This window comes from Chrysemys picta, chromosome 2, assembly GCF_011386835.1.
Source record: "Chrysemys picta bellii isolate R12L10 chromosome 2, ASM1138683v2, whole genome shotgun sequence".
In the NCBI taxonomy this organism is placed as follows: domain Eukaryota; kingdom Metazoa; phylum Chordata; order Testudines; family Emydidae; genus Chrysemys; species Chrysemys picta.
The window spans coordinates 232,434,420-232,446,556 of NC_088792.1; the positions used below are offsets into that span (position 1 = coordinate 232,434,420).

Consider the following 12,137-nt stretch of genomic DNA (forward strand, 5'->3'; position numbering starts at 1 on the left):
CTATGTCAGCTGCATATAACAGCTTCTCACCTTTTCCCATTGGGTAGTTCCTGCTGATGTAGTCCATCAATATGATAAACAGCAATGGACTGAGGGCTGACTCTGGATGCAGTCCGACTTCCAATTCAGAGGGGCTTGTCACCGCGAAATATGTTCAGATCACTGTTTTAGATTATCTACGTAGTTCATTCAGCATAGTTATTAAATCCTCTCCATATTTTCTCAGCAGTGGTGTGAGCATACTTCTGTCCACTTTACTGTATGCCTTTTCCAGGTCTACAGAAGCCCAGAAGCTATCCTTTTTGTACTCTAGCCACTTCTCTGTCACCTGCCAAATAACAAACATGGCATCTTGTCCTTTCTTAAAGCAGAACTGTTCTTATGCAAGAAGGGGTTTAACCATTCTCGTCCATATAGATTTACCTATATTGCTTTCACTCATTATCTGGGCAATAACGAAAACTACTCATTGTTGATCACAGCGATGAAAGCACTTTATAATACCCGAAAGACAAAGGCAGGTGAAACCTTATCAATCAATAATTAGTAGAGACAGACCTGAGATTTAAAGATATGAATCCAGAATTTCAGGTTCTGCTTTTTGGGTCAGTGTCTAATAAGAGATGGAGGGTCCTGTGGCACCTTTAAGACTAACAGAAGTATTGGAGCATAAGCTTTCGTGGGTGAATGCCCACTTCATCAGACGCAACTGATGAAGTGGGCATTCACCCACGAAAGCTTATGCTCCAATACTTCTGTTAGTCTTAAAGGTGCCACAGGACCCTCTGTTGCTTTTTACAGATTCAGACTAACACGGCTACCCCTCTGATAATAAGAGATGGATGACCAGTTTGGATCAAAGAACAGGCTGTCTCAAATCTTCTCAAAACTTGAGACAAACTTAAACCAAGTTCTTTTTGAAATCTGAAAACTCTTAACTTTTTTTGTGTGTGAACTTCTACACTTCTTAGTTCTGTCCAGAAGAGAAGTTACAAAATAACATGAATGATAGTTTTCATGATGTTTCTAACCTGACCAGAAGCAAAAAATACCATAAATAGCTTGAAGGTGTCTTATTGGATGGCTTCTAGCCCATTTCTGCAGATCCAAAAAGTTTACATTTTTAGAGCGTTTTTGGATAAACATCTGAATTTACAGTGCTTATCTGACCTGAATCTTTTAAGATTCACCCATCATTAACTATAATTTATTAGTGGTGAGAAACATTTCAAGAAAGTGCTTGTTTTCCCACAGATTTAAGGTCATGGTAACTCTTATAAAGAAACTAACTCATATGCTCAGTATGAGGTATGCACAAATGTAATCCATATTCATGCAGGACATCAGGAATGTCTTCAGAAAGTTTATTATGAAATGAAGCGTTATCATTTAAGCTACAGTTGAAACAAGTGGAATGTGCCAACAAAGAGGAAGAGAGTTTTTTACCTGAGTCTTAAATATTATGTCTCTAATGTGTATAATTTATTAATAATACTTTAGTCTCCAAGTTAGATTTTCTGATACGTTACCCACTGATGTTCCAACAACCAACATCAATTAACTACTATAAGCAGAATTTAACACTTGAGGCCATATTTTTCAGAAATATGTTTGCATTAGTGCACAGAAATTATGCATGCAGTAATAATTGCTCCTAGTTGAATGTGCATGTAAACTCACTGTAATTGTGCGTGTAATTTATGCATCCAAATGTGCACATTTTTGCATGCTTTGTTATACTCAGACTTTTTTGAAAATCTGGTGCTTGACGTTTAGCTCTAATGATAGTTAAGTCATGATTTCAAGATGAAGGATTCTAAATGTGAGTCTCTTGGAACTATTTATGAATCTTTTCCTGTATTTATGTTGTAAGTACCATATTAGCTAAGTCACTTCCTGCCCAGCCAGTATCAGCTGCATTATTGTGCCTTGGTAGGGAATTGCTGCTATGAAGTGGCATCAAAATTAAAAATAGATGTGGTCAGATATAAACACTTTTAAAATAGATTTTAGAGAATGCTTGAAGAAATGGATTTTGCAAGAGGATTGCCTGTGTCCATTTTCCCTACAGCCTCTTCCATATTACCATTTGAATCAGTGTGTAAGAAGAATGCAGTTTTTTGTTTCTTTGTTTGTTTTCCAGCCACGTTTCTACCGCCAGAAACTTGATCCAAAAGTTTGTGTGTTTTTGTTTGTTTTTTGGGGGGTTTTTTTGCTTTTGTTTTTTTGGCAAAAATTCAAAATGTCATATAAGGAAGGAACCCTACAACATCATTAGGATTAGAACGATACATTCAGGGCATGGGGAAAAAAATCCTGAAAATGAAATACCTTTCCCAGTTTCTGTATTAAAACCAGAATGAAAAAACAGTCAAGCCCAAAACAATAACCGCATCCTACACACATAATTGTTCAGACACAGTAAAGTTCAAAAGGTGTCAGAGGGTTGCTGGTTACCTAAGGGAAATGGGCCGCAGTTCACCTGTGACAAGTTTAACTCACCTCCCCAGGTGGGGGAAATAAAGCTCATGTAATGGAGAACAGGTGAGCCCTATAAGAACAGCAGGAAGCTTCGGGAGGGAAAGGTGAAGGTGTGGTGAAGTCTATAGAGACCAGGGGAGTTGCCCCCGGTAGGAGGGCTGGGAGTAGCCTGCTAGGATCTTCCTCATGCCTTAACACCAGGAGAGTTTGGAACTCAGAGTCAGAAGAGTGAGCTCCAGCCAGGTAGAGCCTTGGAGTGGTGACTGAATTGGGACCCAGTTCTGGGAAGGAGGGAGCTCTCTAAGGGATCGAGAGAAACTGAACTGAGGTTGGGGTGTGGAGGGCCAGTGTGTACCCAGAGGACTGAATAAATTGGACCCTAGAATGGGAGTGTTTAAATTACCTTTGGACTGAGGGTGTGCAGTTCTTAAGGGGCCCTAAAGAGAAGGGAAACCGAAGCAGGGTGCTGCAGAATGGCCTGTGGTCACAAGGGGGTGTTCAGGAAGCAGTTTACCCCGTTATGGTAAGTAATGTTTTTGTTATAAATAGGTGTGTAAGGTTAGCTCAACCAAAACTAACACGTCTGCTTGGGGGATGTTCAGGCCCAGTGCAAGGAAGTTTTGCAGGGCCGGTGCAAGGAAGTTTTGCGCCCTAGGCGAAACTTCCACCTTGCCCTCCCCCCCCCCCCAGCCCTGCGGCAGCTCCCCACCCCAGCTCACCTCTGCTCCACCTTCTCCCCGAGCATGCCGCCCCCACTCTAATTCTCCTCCCCTTCCAGGCTTGCGGCGCCAAACAGCTGATTAGCACTGCAAGCCTGGGAGGCGGGAGAAGTGGAGCGGCGACCGCGCGCTCGGGGAGGGGCCGTAGGAACGCTGTAAAAAAAAATTGTGGGCACCGCTTTTTGGCGCCCCCAAATCTTGGCGCCCTAGGCAACCGCCTAGGTTGCCTAAATGGTAGCACCGGCCCTGGGGATGTTGTTTGGTGGTTGGGGAAAGTGGTGTATGGTCCTGGTCCAGTAAATCACATAAATCCATTTGCATTTGGGAAAGCCCTTAAAGACCTGTCCTACTTGAAGTATGTGCTCGTGTATTATTGATTTCAATAATTAAACATTTTACTGAATTGGGTCCGAAAAGAGTGAATAAAGAAATCTTGTCATATATGTAGCTCCCTTAGAATTCAGCATCTGGAACAACATTGCTTTGCTCCTTGTCACACCAGGTTGTCAGTCTTTTGTTCCCTAAGAGGGAAATGGACTGTTTTCTGCATCAAGATGAGGTATTAGACAGTTTGGGAGGTCTGAGTTTTGGATGTCAGATATACAATCCCTTTGTATGCAGTTTAAAGTACAGTCCCTCACCTGAAAAAATGTTGGAAGTGAGGAAAACATTCCTTTTGGGGAAAAATCAACCACAGTCTGCTCTTACTTTTTCATTTGAAGGTTAAGAGGATAGGATTTACAGCTAGATTTGCGGGTCTATTCATTGTTGAAATGTGTGTATTAAGAGAGATGATCTGTAATACCAATTAACCAAGTTAGTGACACCCCCTCCCCCATGTGCCCCTCAGTCTGTACTTTGTGGTATACTACTGAGAGGAAGGATGGTCCAGTGGTTAGGACACAAGCATATGACTTGAGAGAGCAGGGTTCAATTCCCTTCACCACAGGGTTCCTGTGTCTTCTTGAGCACTTAGCCTCTCTGTGCCTAGGGGTAATAGTATTCTGCAACCTCACAAGGGTATTGTGTGGATGACTATACTAACAACTAGGAAGCACCTCAGACCCTATGATAATGGGGATTATATAAAAACCTTGGATAGATATCAGACTGCCTCCATCAACCCTTGGGATGGCTTTGGTACTGTTTAGATATAGGGCCTGGTCTTTCAGGCCACAGAGCACCCATAACTCCCAGAAAAGGCATGCTTAGCACCTCATATCACCAGGCCTGTAGCTTGCACAGTACTCTTTGGGATGAAAGGGGCTGTACAATTGTAAAGTAAGATTATTACAGCAATAAAATGTAACTGTTGATTAACAAAGCAAGACTTGATAACTATTATCTCTATATTTATAAACAGCCAGAACCATGAGTAGGTTCAACCATGTGGCTAATTGAAAGCAAATAAAGATGTGATGACACTTCAAGTGTTACTGGAATGAAAGCATCCTTCACAGGCTTCTTTAGATTCTTTCACAAACATTTTGTTAATATTAACGGTACCTAGGGTTGCCAACTTTCTAATTGCAGAAAACCAAACCTCGAGGCCCCCGCTCTGTCTCTTCGCTGAGGCCCCACACCCCACTCACTCTATCCCCCCTCTCTCTGTCGCTCGCTCTCCCCCACCCTCATTCACTCGCTCATTTTCACTGGGCTGGGGCCAGGGGGTACAGGAAGGGCTGAGGGCTCCAGCTGGGGGTGCAGGCTCTGGGGTGAGGTTGGGGTCAAGAGGTTTGGAGTGCGGGAGGAGGCTCAGGGCTAGGACGGGGAGTTGGGGTGCATAAGGGAGTTTTGGGGGCGAGCTCCCAGAGCTGCTGACCTCAGGCAGCTCCCAGGAAACAATGACGTCCCTCTGGCTCGTAGGCGGAGAGGCAGCCGGGGGGACTCGGTGCACCATCCCCGCCCATAGGCATTGCCCCCACAGCTCCTGTTGGCCGTGGTTCCCAGCCAATGGGAGCTGCGGAGCTGGCACTTGGGGTGGTGCCTGTGGGTGGGGGCAGCATGCCAAGCCCCCCTGGCCGCCCCTCTACCTAGGATCCAGCGAGTCATGCTGGTCCCTTCCTGGGAGCTGGGTAGGGAGCCTGCCAGCTCTGCTGCGTTGCCAACTGGACTTTTAATGGCCTGGTCAGTGGTGCTGACCGGAGCTGCCTGGGTCCCTTTTTGACCTGTGTTCCGGTCGAAAACCAGACACCTGGCAACCCTAACGGTACCTTCCATTTAAATAGACCCTCCCCATAATGTGTTTCCTGAACTAAACAGAAACGTAGGAAGAAACTATGAGCACCACCTGTTAGTGAAAATGCAGAACTACAAATAACTATTGCTAATGTGCCTAGAACCAAAAAAGGACATGATTGGGGGAAACTATTAGAAAGCAGATATTGTATTTGGGCCACCTTTTGGATTGACTTATTAACATTACAATTAGTGACCACGCACCATATCAAAGCAAGGAAGGTGGGTGTTTGTAGAACCTTATGTTGAGACTATACCTGATATTCTTGAGGGGTTATGTTTTTCTGATCTGCACTGAATTGATGTTGGCAGAAGGCCCTTATACTCAATGTACTTGGCTTGATCATTTGCACGAATTTTTAATCTGTAGGAAACAAGATAAGTGTTTGACGCTTTAAGAACTGGCAAGTACTCAGGCTTTCCATGGCTGCTAGGAGGTGGTGTGGGAGGGAGAAAGAGAGATGGGCTAGCTCTTGGGATGAGAAAGTCCAGAAATGACCTGCCTAACACCTTGCGGGAAACCTCTTTCCCAGTATACAGGCTGTATCTCAACCCATTCGGGTCAGAAAGCATCAAGGGGATGTGGTGCAGAGCTAAAGACTTGACAGACTGTTGGAATGGGAGAGCAGCAGAGAGCTAGCTGTTGGCTTGAGGAGGGGTGCAGGGAATATGTCTCAGAATGGGAAGAAGTGAATTCCAGTGGGAGAGGGAAGGGATAAAGAGGGTCCAAGAGTTCAGTGGGGCACAAGGAAAGGAGAAGATGAGAGGGAGGAGACAATCTTTTTTTGCCCCAGAAAGAACTCCAGGCTTACTGAGCTGTTCTGTTACTCTTTGGTGGGTTTTTTATTATCATTATTATTATTAAAATATGGATCTACTCTGAAAAAGTCACTGTGTGGAGTTCCCTGTTTGTTGTGTTTCATCAACTTCCATGTCAAATATGCTCAGTTTACAAGTACACAGATGTATCCTCTAAATGGAGGCCTTGCAAACTTTGCCAAGGCTCTGAGAGTCAAACTGAGCTTCCATCTTGCACACCTCCTGTATTAAAGGTACTGCAAGCTAATTTAGGCACTCAGTTTCCCCTATGCGACGCCATTATCTTTACTTTATGCCCACAGAGATATCTGTGCAATCCCCTTGCCTTTGGTGGCTTTGTTTAAGTGTATCAGACTGGAACGTCAAACAGTTTAGTTAATACACAAGATGGACTAAAATCCAGCTTGTTCTCTTCTAGCTGTATTAGCATTACAGGACTAACAAGAGTAAAACGTTTTAAAAACTTATTTTTGCTATTAAAGTAAGTAGTTCTGATTCTTACTGTTTTCAGGGAGCAGATTTGAGTAAGAAGGAGCCATTTGAAATGCCCACTTTTCACAGGAATGCCACATTTTAAGTGTTTTTCCTGATGAGTATATTGCAGTGGTTTAAAACTAAATACTTTGATTTGTGTACACTGTATTATGTTTTGGAGGCAATGAAACCACTGACATTTTCTTTTTGCTGCATTTACATGTTATAAATATCAAGAAAGAAATAAGTTTAGAAAGTCATATTATTGATCTGTATAAATTACCTCAGGAATCACTTCACCATCCTAGAAATACAGCCAGTTCTGTATTGTGGGATTTACAGGTGCCATCAAAGCTACACAACAGTTTAGTGAAGTATAGAATAACTTGTGCAGCCAAAACTATAAGGGGAAAGTAGGCTAAAATGTAACTACGTGAGTGAGTTAGAATTTCTTGTATATGCCTATATGTAACTTGCCAATGTTAATTTAAATAATGAGTATTTCCCTTAGATGTGTGAACTCGAAGTTGCTTCTGTAAAATGAGGTGTTTGACCTGCTCTGAGCTACCCAAAAAAATCATGATTCTACCAAATCCGCAAGACCTGAATTAATGTTGGTGTCAGACTAGCTCTGCGTTAAACTCATTTAACATACCTTTGGGTTATTATGTGCTAGTCACTTGTGGCAAAGGTCGCATGTTTTCAGACACTGACAGTGCAAGTCATGACAAGTTGTTTCTCTGTTTAAGAGTAGATCAGGATGTTTTTAGCATTCATTCCATGAAGCTGGCAAATGGCAGCATCTGCCTGAGAGGCTCTATGCCTTTGAACATACAGCAGAGGGAATTATTAACACCTAGCTTCAAATCTATAGCTTCATTTAACTCAGACCCCTCAAAGGACTTTTTATGCCTGTAGCTAAACAGCAAGCAATTTTGAAGCTGACTTTACCTAACCAGTAGACTTCTTATTGATCATAGAATGAATTGGAAAGTTCACTCTCTCTCTCTAAAAATACCTCCAGCTTTTCTTTTAATTCAAGCAAGAAATGAAAATGTTTGGGAATGGCAAACTGAACTTCACTTACAATTCCATTTAGAACAAAATAACAACAGAACTGTCCTAATCTTACATCTGAAATCTTCTCTTGTATTCCTGTCCTAAGAAAGGAAGACTTGTCAAATGGCTAAAGTTTAGGATTGGAGTTCAGCATAATTGCCCAATAATATATTGTTTTCCTAGATATGTCAGGCTTGTTGTGTGACCTTAGGCAAGTCACTTAATGGCACTAAGGTTTAGTATCCATATTATGCTGTTGTGGGACATAATCATTAATGTTTGTAAAATGTGTTCAGATCCTCAGACGGAGGCTCTACAGCCTTCTATAAAGGGTGGATGTCAATCATTAATGAGCAGAATTTGGTTCTCCCTGCATGTCCTAGCAATGATGTGTATTCAGAAGGAAGGATGTGTTCTCATCAAAGTCTCTAGGAGCACAATAGTTTACATTTTAGCAACTGACATGTTATTAGAGCAGCAGTTTTTTATCTGCGTGTCACAATGCCCAACGGGCTTTTGAGCCCTGATGTCATGAGCTAGCTCACATTTCCTGTCCTTTCATGAACCAGATTTGCTCATCCACACTGACTGGATGCCAGACTCCCTATATGTGGATGTGTCATGCTCCTTAGTGCTTGTGTAACAGGGTGTTCCAGCCTCTGGGTGTGGAGTCAGTCCTTCCTGGGCTGGGGAGACACACCAGCAGCCTCCTATGAAGATTCCATGGAAGCTAGCAGAGGACTAGAAACTAGCATAGATTTATTTATTGATTTATTTATTTTTTAGAGTCTCACACACGCACATGCCATAGAAACTAGCAAGTAGCTGAAACATGGGATCACAGTGGAAAAAGAGAGGAGGATTTCCCAAACACAGTGCTGGAAACCTTATAGCTTTCAAAATCAGGGTGAACCAAACAATCTGAAAAGTTTAGGAGAGAGCAGTTACTGCGTTGGCAACCAGATAAAACAGGATGGTCTAGTAGATCTTTTCTATAACATCTATGATTCTGTGAATCTCCAGAAAGGAATGGGAAAACATATGCTGGTTTCTGTGCCAATGAGAGAGATGTGAGTAATTGAAGGCAGAATAATACAAAACATCAGAAGTTTTTTAAATGTTGCAAAATATAGCTGTTGCCTAAGGTATAAAACTCCAGCAATGTGGCCAAGGCTCAAACCTTAGCACACAAGTCAGACAACAGAAAGTCCAGTTTGCCAGGGCTACTCTGTAGATGCACTTCCCCATGCTAAAATAGACCCCCAAATTTTGGGATGAGTTAAGGAAGTAGAAGAGAGGACACTTAATGCACTTTGTAGAGAGGAGTAGAGGTAAGTAGAGAGAAATTTGCTGGCTAACAAAAGGAAGAGAGAATGGAGCAAAGTCTCTCTCTCTCACTCACAAAGTTTATGCATAAATAGAGTGACTACTAATTCTACCTCAAGTTTTTTAATCCTTATTGCACTAGGGAAAATACAACACCAATTCAAAGGAGAACCCAGAAACTCTTCTCCCACATCTGTTTCATTGGACTGTATATGCATGCATACATGTGGCTTATCCAGTCACTGTTTTATAAAAGTTTGTGTCTGCACATGTTAAGCTATCTCAGCTTCACTGGAGTATAGGGGAGTTTCACTGAATAGGGTTGCTAACCCTCCAGGATTGTCTTGGAGTCTCCAGGAATTAAATATTAAGCTTTAATTAAAGATAATGTCATGTGATGAAACCTCCAGGAATTCATCCAACCAAAGTTGGCAACTGTACACCTGGGCTGCTGCCAAAATTATTCACCACAGGAGAAGATTCAAGACCAAGACTCCAGTAAGCATAAGTTGCCTGCACAGACTCTCAACTTTTCCTTTTTCTTCCTTTTCCCACTCAAAATTAAATCAGTGAAAGGCTCTGTCTACATACAAACTTGCTCTTTTTTCCACTTGTCTTTTTGGCCTCTTTCTCTCCTACTCCGTCTTCACTACTTGTCAAATTCTCCCCGAGTTTTATTTCTCCTTTTCCCTTCCCTTCTCTCCCAGTCTGCACTCTTACTACCTTATTGTCTTCATACACAAGCTGTGAAAGGCGGAAGATTGGAACTCCCTCTAATTTCTCCTCTTGCATGGCAGATATAAAGGGAGAGTACCTGTGAACTGCGGGTCCCAGATGAGCTTCCCCCTCTAGCTCTTCACCAACAATCTAGGGGTACGTCTTCACTTACCGGAGGGTCTGGCGGCAGGCAATCGATGTTCTGGGATCGATTATCGTGTCTAGTTAAGACGCGATAAATCGATCCCGGATCGATCCTGGAAGTGCTTGCCGTCGACGCCGGTACTCCAGCTCGCCGAGAGGAGTACGCGGCATCGACGGAGGAGCCTCCGTGCCGCGTCTGGACCCGCGGTAAGTTCGGACCTAGGTACTTCGAATTCAGCTACGTTATTAACGTAGCTGAATTTGCGTACCTTAGTCCAAAGTGGGGGGTTAGTGGGGACCAGGCCTAAGAGACAACACAGCTCTTTGTAGAACAGCTGACCGGGGAGAGGAAGGAGAAGAAGCTGAGGTTGGAGTGGAAATTTGGTCCTAGAGGGAAGGAAACCAGAAGGCTCAGGACAATTTGTGGCTGTCCTCCCCTTGCAGTGGCTCAGGGGAACCTGTCACTGCTTGTAATGGCACAGGGAAAAGGGGTTAATAAGATAATATTTTCACAGAGTAGTAGTTACATTTTGTCTGGATGCCATTCTTTATAAGGTATTACGCATCCCCCATCTGCATAAATAATTACATTTCTGATTTATGGCAGTGTTCTTGAACATCAACATATAACCACCCCCCTCCCACTGCAAAATGCATTAGAGAGTCATAATAGCTTGTTTTTTCTTGCTTAACTAGGAAATAAATATAAAAGGCTTGGCAGAACTGATATATAATTGTATTGAGGAAAGAAAATAATGTATAAATATACAGTCCAGGCTCACTTTATTGCAATAATGAATCAAATATCTTGTGTATTGAAAAAGGAAATATAATCACTGACAAATCTAAAGAGATTCTTTTCTGTGTATGACACAGCTTGTTTTAGTACATCATATATTTCTTTAGGTCTTGTGCCTTTTTGATATATTCTTGAGGATGGGATGAGATGGGGAATAGCTCAGAAATTATGCCAATCCACCCATCTCTAAAATAAAACACTGTGTAAGAAATGATGTAGGTGCATGCGTATGTATGAAATGAACACTGATTGCATCAAAACTTTTATGAGTGGTACATTATATGTATAAGAGCTGATCTTGGCTCCTATTCTGCTAGGTGGCCTCAAATGTAACTGAATCTTTTGTGTATGGCTACATTTGCATACTTTACTTACATATACCGATCTCTCTGCTATGGTTCTTATTAAGAATCCTTGACATTCAGGTACTAAGGCTGCTGGACAAAGGTTTAAAACCTAGTAATAAGCAACTTCAACTAAGCACCACACAGTTCTCTCTCCCTCCATCCCAAATGACAATATTAAAAACAGAAGTTTGAGGCCTAGCCCTGTGTGGTGCTGAGCATCTCCTAAGATTGTTTGAAGCCTTTACTCTGTAAATTTGAGAGCAGATTGACAGATATGGCAATTTCTGGCAATATCCTTTAAAAAAAGTACTGAATTAAGTTTAAGTATCTTTTGAGTCCATAGTATTAAATGTGAAGGTTGTGTATTACTGTGGGCCTGATTGATCTAAGGACCGTATTGAACAATGTCAGACAAGAATGACTTTTGGGACAAACAGGATCAAATGGTTTGCCTGGGGAAATTCTAGGAGGCTGTGAATGCAAATTCCTCACATCCAGTTATGGAATAACCCAGGCTTTTAAGCTATGCCCTGAGGAGGATACCTCTGTCGTCTGATCGCCTGTTACATCAGGCCAAGATCAAAGGCCAAAACTATATAAAGGAAAAACTGAACTACTCATGGTTGTGTTGCTTGTGATCTAAGGCTGTTGTGAACTTCTAATCACAAAACCCATGGTGGGGTTTGAAGGACTGACACCAACCAGAGCCCTTGGGGGAAGGGTGATCTCTGGTAAGCTTATCAACATGTGTGTATGTTCTTTTATTGTTTTTGTTTTCTCTGTAATGCTTTCACCTTAAAAATAAATATGCTTGCTTATAAAAGGCTGTATAGTATCATAACTGTTGGCAGTTACAGCTGTTCATAGCTTTTGGAGAGAATGAAGGGCAGATGCTGACCTATTTAGGCAGTTGGGCATGTTCGGATTATCACAGTGTAGGCAGGGAACTGTGCAGCCTGGAAAAACCCTGGGGAGGAAGGGAAGAGGTGTGGGTCTCTGCCCACAAGAGGTGAC

At 42.4% G+C, this 12,137-nt stretch overlaps 1 protein-coding gene across 3 annotated transcripts in view; it reads left to right on the forward strand.

Annotated features, from left to right (window-relative positions):
• SULF1 (sulfatase 1) overlaps nt 1-12,137 on the forward strand; it is a 168,905-nt gene that overhangs the window by 30,654 nt on the left and 126,114 nt on the right. The window contains exon 1 of one of the 3 annotated variants that reach the window (XM_065582118.1): nt 2,702-2,724. The exons of the other annotated variants lie outside the window; for them this stretch is intronic. The gene's annotated coding sequence lies outside the window, so the exon portion shown is untranslated. Of the gene's footprint in view, nt 1-2,701; nt 2,725-12,137 lie in introns of those variants that run through there. 3 annotated transcript variants of the gene reach the window in all.